Raw genomic sequence first — 5,567 nt, forward strand, 5'->3', positions numbered from 1 at the left:
GACATCACAATGAATTCATGTGATCGATGAATTATCGTTGAGGGAAAATATCGATGCTCTTCGACGTGCAATTTTGTCAATCATGTATTTTGCAACATCAGAGATTCACCATCATGGTTAAGAGTGTATTAATAATTTATCTACGAAAGATGAGCATTTATCCAGCAATAGATGAGTGTACGGCGAATTAACATTTTCTTGGTGGCAAACGTTTTTCGAACAATTTTCAGGATACATCTCGAGTATTCTTATGTGTATATATTTAGGAAAATTTTCAAATTAAATTTGAGAATTTAAAAACGAGGACTTGAATAAAAATATTTTACTTTTTTCTATTTCTGGAATATGGAACAGTCTTTTGTTGATTATTTAGTCATATGCAGTTGGGAATGAGCCAGATGCACGCGTACTCTCATCAACTTTCAAATGTATTTTTCTCAGAAACGGAATCTCCGATGCAATTTTATTGTTCTTGATTTTTGTCTTATTTTGTGCAGCAAGCTTATTTCAATCTCATTTATACGATGCGTTCATAAATCACCCGATATTTAATAATATATTTCATAATGAATAATCATTATGATTGTAATATTGACAGTAATTAATTGTTTGTAAGGAAATCTATGTTTCATTAATCTTAATATAAATCGACCTTAATCCATTTAAATATCGAGTGATAATAACAGCACGCAACATTGTTGAAAAATATAAATATGTTAATATCATTAATTGTAATTACGCAATAATATTGGTGTTATCGATGTTCAATTCATGTTGTTTGATCGAGAGAAAAAAAGAAAGAAAATATGTCACAACGATAGTAAAAGTAAAATAACTTAAACGATATTAAAAAATTACAAATTAATGGATCGATTAATATCGATGAGCTTATGCATAAAATAACCAATTTTCAACTGTGACTTACGAACAAAACGGTAAACAATCAGAACTATTTCGTAGCATACGTGATAAATAACAAACATTATAATATTTATCACGACAATTAAAGGAGTTACCATCGGGTTCCACGTTGAAGCAAACAGATGGATACGTTATCTGCAAATTTATCTGGTCCGAACGCAACTCGAAATTGCAGCCCGGATATATTTTAAACAATTTATTCGCATCCGTTTCGCGTACGATTCGATTCGAGATTAACGTTTCATTAAAGCTCATTGCTCAACTTGGTTGGTGCACACGATCGAAACATTAATTTTCCCGTGACGTAGGAGTACGTTTTCATACACCATTCTTCTTCTTTTTTTCTTTTTCTTTTTTTTTTTTTTTCTCCGCCAACGAAATCGCTGCCTCGTTACGCGTCACTCGCTATTCCGTATTGTATCTGCTCGTACGATCTGATGAAACGATAGATTCGCAATTCAGGAGCGCGTAGTCCTGTCCTTTAATCTGCTCCAATAAAATCAATCTGAAAAATCGTATCGAATCACGATATCTTGCTCCTCCGCTCCAGGACGGAGTATTAACGATTATCGATCCTTTCCCTCCCGTGACGTTTCATCCCAGCTCTCGATCAAACGTAAAAAGAGAACTACTACTTTCCCGCGGTTTCATCAATTTTTTACCCGCGTTCTTTGCCAGCCAACGATACGAAACACGCTCTCCCTCCCCTCCCCCCCCTCTCTCTCTCACTTTTTCCAAACGTTCGTGGAACGTTATTTTCGAGGACGAGGGAAACAATCGGTTTTTCCTTACTGATCGAGCGTAGGGAACGTGTATCGCCGATTTTAACGAGATCTCGTTCACGGATTCGACGAGGAGAGCCGCGAATCGAAGATGTCCGAGAGTTCTTTGATCGGGACGGATCAAAAAAAAAAAAAAAAGAAACAAAAAAGAATTTCATTCCACGCTCGACGACAAAACCTCGTCGAATCTTCACCCTTTCCCCCACCTCGTCGTTCCACGATGTGGTTCTACCATTCACGACTGAAAGAAACCGTATGACTTTGTCAATTTTTCCCTGGTTTAATTATGCCACGAAGCCGGAGAATCGCAATAAAACTCTTTCGTTTAAATGAATTCCTGCAGGATCCGGCAATGGAAAATATCTCGGAATAAGCGCGCTCTCTCTCTCTCTTCCTCTCTCTTTCTCTCTCCAGATACGACGATGGCCGGTAAATTGGAAAAATTACTCTTGCTATATGTACGGATTCGGAGATCGGATTGTAAGAGGAGATAGGCATGTTGCAATTTTGTTCGACTGGTCTGGAATTGCGAGTGTGGGGTACGAGGGAAATAATGTGGGCGAACGCGTGCCTTGTGTCGACTCGAGAGGTTTATCGTTTGTTGGCTTCTCTATGGGAAATTCAAATTTTCCGCTAATGGTGGAAGCAATTTTCCACTAATGGTGAAATTTCGTTAGACTACTACTGATTTATTTTACTAGTTTAGTTTGTTGGGGTAAGTAAGTAGACCATTTAAACGACGACTCGAGAGAGAGAGAGAGAGTTTGATAAGTTTGAAGATATTTTTTGTCCGCGTTAAGATTTTTGCGGAAAAATGCTTTTCTTCTGTTTTCAACAAGATTGTTAGAAAAAAAAAAAAAGGAAAAAGAAAATCTTTCTCGAAGTTTTAAGCTTTAAAAATTGTATAATAATTTTATACAATTTCGCTTCTCAATTCTTTTTTTTATTTTTTATTTTCTCTTTAAAAATTTAATTGATCATCCGATAATTGGATTTTTTATTCTATCTCCGCTAGAGGTGGACAATTATTTAAATCGTAATAAGGACAAGCGTGTCAAATAGTCACGTATCCATAAAAAATAGATATAACAGGCGTAGAGATTTTCGAGATTGGACAGGCTTAGAAGAAAATGAGTTCGGACATATATTTGTCTCGTTAATTGGTCAGGATAAAAATCAGGATAAATTGAATAGAGAGAGAAATGTAAACGATTTCTGTAATTTTCCTTGTGAAATTTAAACCGCGCGTCGTAATAACGCTTTCGGCAAAGTTAAATTATATTACTTATTTATTTTTGAGAGAGATGCAAAATGTACTTTAATTACAAAATTATAATGAGAAAAATCTATAATGTTTTCATCGCAACGTATAAATAACAAGGATATTACAAAATTGATTTTTATCTAAATATGAAAACACAAAAATTCGAGAGAGAGTACAAAACATGCTATATTAATTTGTTCACTACCTCCTGCTACAATCACGTAGTGTGTTTTACGTATTTAAAAGAAGTATAAATTCCGTACCTCCTGTTCTCTATGAACGCGAAATTTCCTTCAATTTACTTTCCTTTAAACATGTGAAAATATGGGCTACGCCTGCCTTTTCGCCTTTTAATTATTAATAAACTCTTTTTCATTATTTCGCAGTTCTGTGTTTTCAACTTATTCAACTTAAACTTTAAATTATTGTTATTGTTGTTATTATTATTATTATTACGAAATCAACCAAATCACATATAAAATCGACTGATATTTAATCTAAGAATAGCGAATATCATCGATCAACAAATTGATTTTAATCTCGTTAAATTATTATCGTTATAAAAATACAAAGTTCGATATAAAAATATATTACGAAAGTAGGCGAGCTAGTACGTGCTATTATCAAAAAAAGGAACGTGGAAAAATGATTACATACGTAATTGATATGGCGGAAAGAGGGAGGAAGGAAGGAAGGTAGAGGAGGCGGAGGGAAGGTCAGTTCTTCCGGCGTAAGGGGGGAAGAAAGTTGAGGGTGCACGGTTGAGCGCTCTCTGTAATTAGCTAATTAGGAAATGAATTTAATAATTAATTTGTTAACCGGATTATAACAACGATGCAAGGGCGCCTCGTCGCGTCACGATTTCAGAAAATTATTTTTTAATCACCGATAAATTACCACCCCTCTCTCTCGTGCTTGCTCGTGCACGGATCTCGAGAAATTGTTGGATCGTGGTGTAATACGTTCCATCCTTCGAATTGTCGACAAAAAGCGTGGAGTAAATGGGCGAACGATAACGTTCACCGTTCACTATCGCGAAACTTTCGCGCGAGAATGATTAATTTCTCTTTCGCCATAGACTTTCTCTTTTATACGTTCCTTTACTGGTGAAATTTACTGGTTTTTCTCCCCTTTCTCGATCGAGGACATTCTCGAATAATTAGTAACGATTAAAATTAAGCAAGACTATTTTTATTTTTTTTTTCTTCTTCTAAATTAACTAATCTTCTCAGGATCAATAATTCTTTTCGTATATCTATTATTGCGAAAGAATTATTATCAAATTAATACTTGGTATTAAAAAATCAATAAGAATATCTCTTTGTACCCAAGCAAAGAAAACTTTTATCTTTGTATAAAGTTATAATTGATAACGATACAAAGATAAGTATTTTTTAAAGTGATATATAAGTGTTATATCGCAGCAAATCAAAAAAAAGAAAAAGGCAAAATTATTTACTGCCTATCAATCTTTTTCGAGGTAATGTCCTCGAAACGAGGACTAAACCTTCGTCTTTATCAAACGGCCATCTTCCCTCCCGTCGATCTCGACTTCGTCTTTACCCATGTCAACGAATCGATTCACAGATTTTAAAGAAACATAAAAGGAATGAATAAATTATTCGTCGTCTGATCCGGCAGACCGAGGGTTCGTTCCTCGAGAAACGGAGGAGGCTCGCCTGTCAACGGATCGTTTCGCCGCTGAAACGAGAAGAGAGAGAAAGATAGAGAAAAAAATGTCAGTACAGCATTAAAGGTAAACAAAGATGGAGAAGTATAAAAGCGATCTTGTGGGAAATCAAGTTCGGCCTAATGACTGGGCGCGGGCAAACGTGGGGAATATTTTCGCAAAGTTGATTAAAACGAGCAACCCTCCTCGTTGTTGAAATTGCGCGGAACCGGTTCCACCTTCTTTTTTTCCTTCCTTCCTTCCTTCCTTCCTTCGTTTCCGTCCTCTTCCCCCTCCTTCCATCATTCTCTCTCTTATTATGCTCCTGTTACTTTTTCCATTTCTCTCTTCTCTCCTTTCCACGGTTAATTAAATTCCAGATAGCCTCGTCGATCGTTTTAAGAAATTCCGATAAACTCCGACGACTCTATAGTTCTATCTATGTTTTTCTCTTCTTCTTTTTTTTCTCCCCTATGACTTCAAGCCATGACTTAATTTCGAAAGATATGTCGATGTATCGAAAAAGTGAGTTAATCCTTCGATAGATCCAATAACACGGGATATTTTGGTCTGATAATTCTGTTTCGTTCGTTACAATTCGCGTATCATGAATATCGATCATATCGATAAGCTTATGGAAACGTTCAGAGGGCGATTCTCGCGAGATTCATCAAATCACGATTCCCATTTCGTGAATTTTCGATCGTCGACGATTCTCTTCGAATCGAGGCAGCTGATTGAATATATAGAAATAATAACATTTACATGGCTACGTAAATCATTTATTCATCGATAAAACGAAGACAGTATTAAATAAGATTGATCCTTTTTTCAAATTCCTCTTACCAAAAGGATTCTCATCGAAGTGCAGTGATATCTAACTTATATAGCGCCACTGCTTCGAGGAATTCTTCTACAAAAAAAAAAAAAA

At 35.6% G+C, this 5,567-nt stretch overlaps 1 protein-coding gene across 14 annotated transcripts in view; it reads left to right on the plus strand.

Moving 5' to 3' along the window:
• LOC102679904 (lachesin-like) overlaps positions 1-5,567 on the plus strand; it is a 282,869-nt gene that overhangs the window by 196,708 nt on the left and 80,594 nt on the right. Inside the window, exon 1 of one of the 14 annotated variants that reach the window (XM_031509092.1) lies at positions 4,560-4,723. The exons of the other annotated variants lie outside the window; for them this stretch is intronic. The gene's annotated coding sequence lies outside the window, so the exon portion shown is untranslated. Of the gene's footprint in view, positions 1-4,559; positions 4,724-5,567 lie in introns of those variants that run through there. 14 annotated transcript variants of the gene reach the window in all.

This window comes from Apis dorsata, unplaced genomic scaffold (genome assembly GCF_000469605.1).
Source record: "Apis dorsata unplaced genomic scaffold, Apis dorsata 1.3 scaffold_127, whole genome shotgun sequence".
Taxonomy (NCBI): domain Eukaryota; kingdom Metazoa; phylum Arthropoda; class Insecta; order Hymenoptera; family Apidae; genus Apis; species Apis dorsata.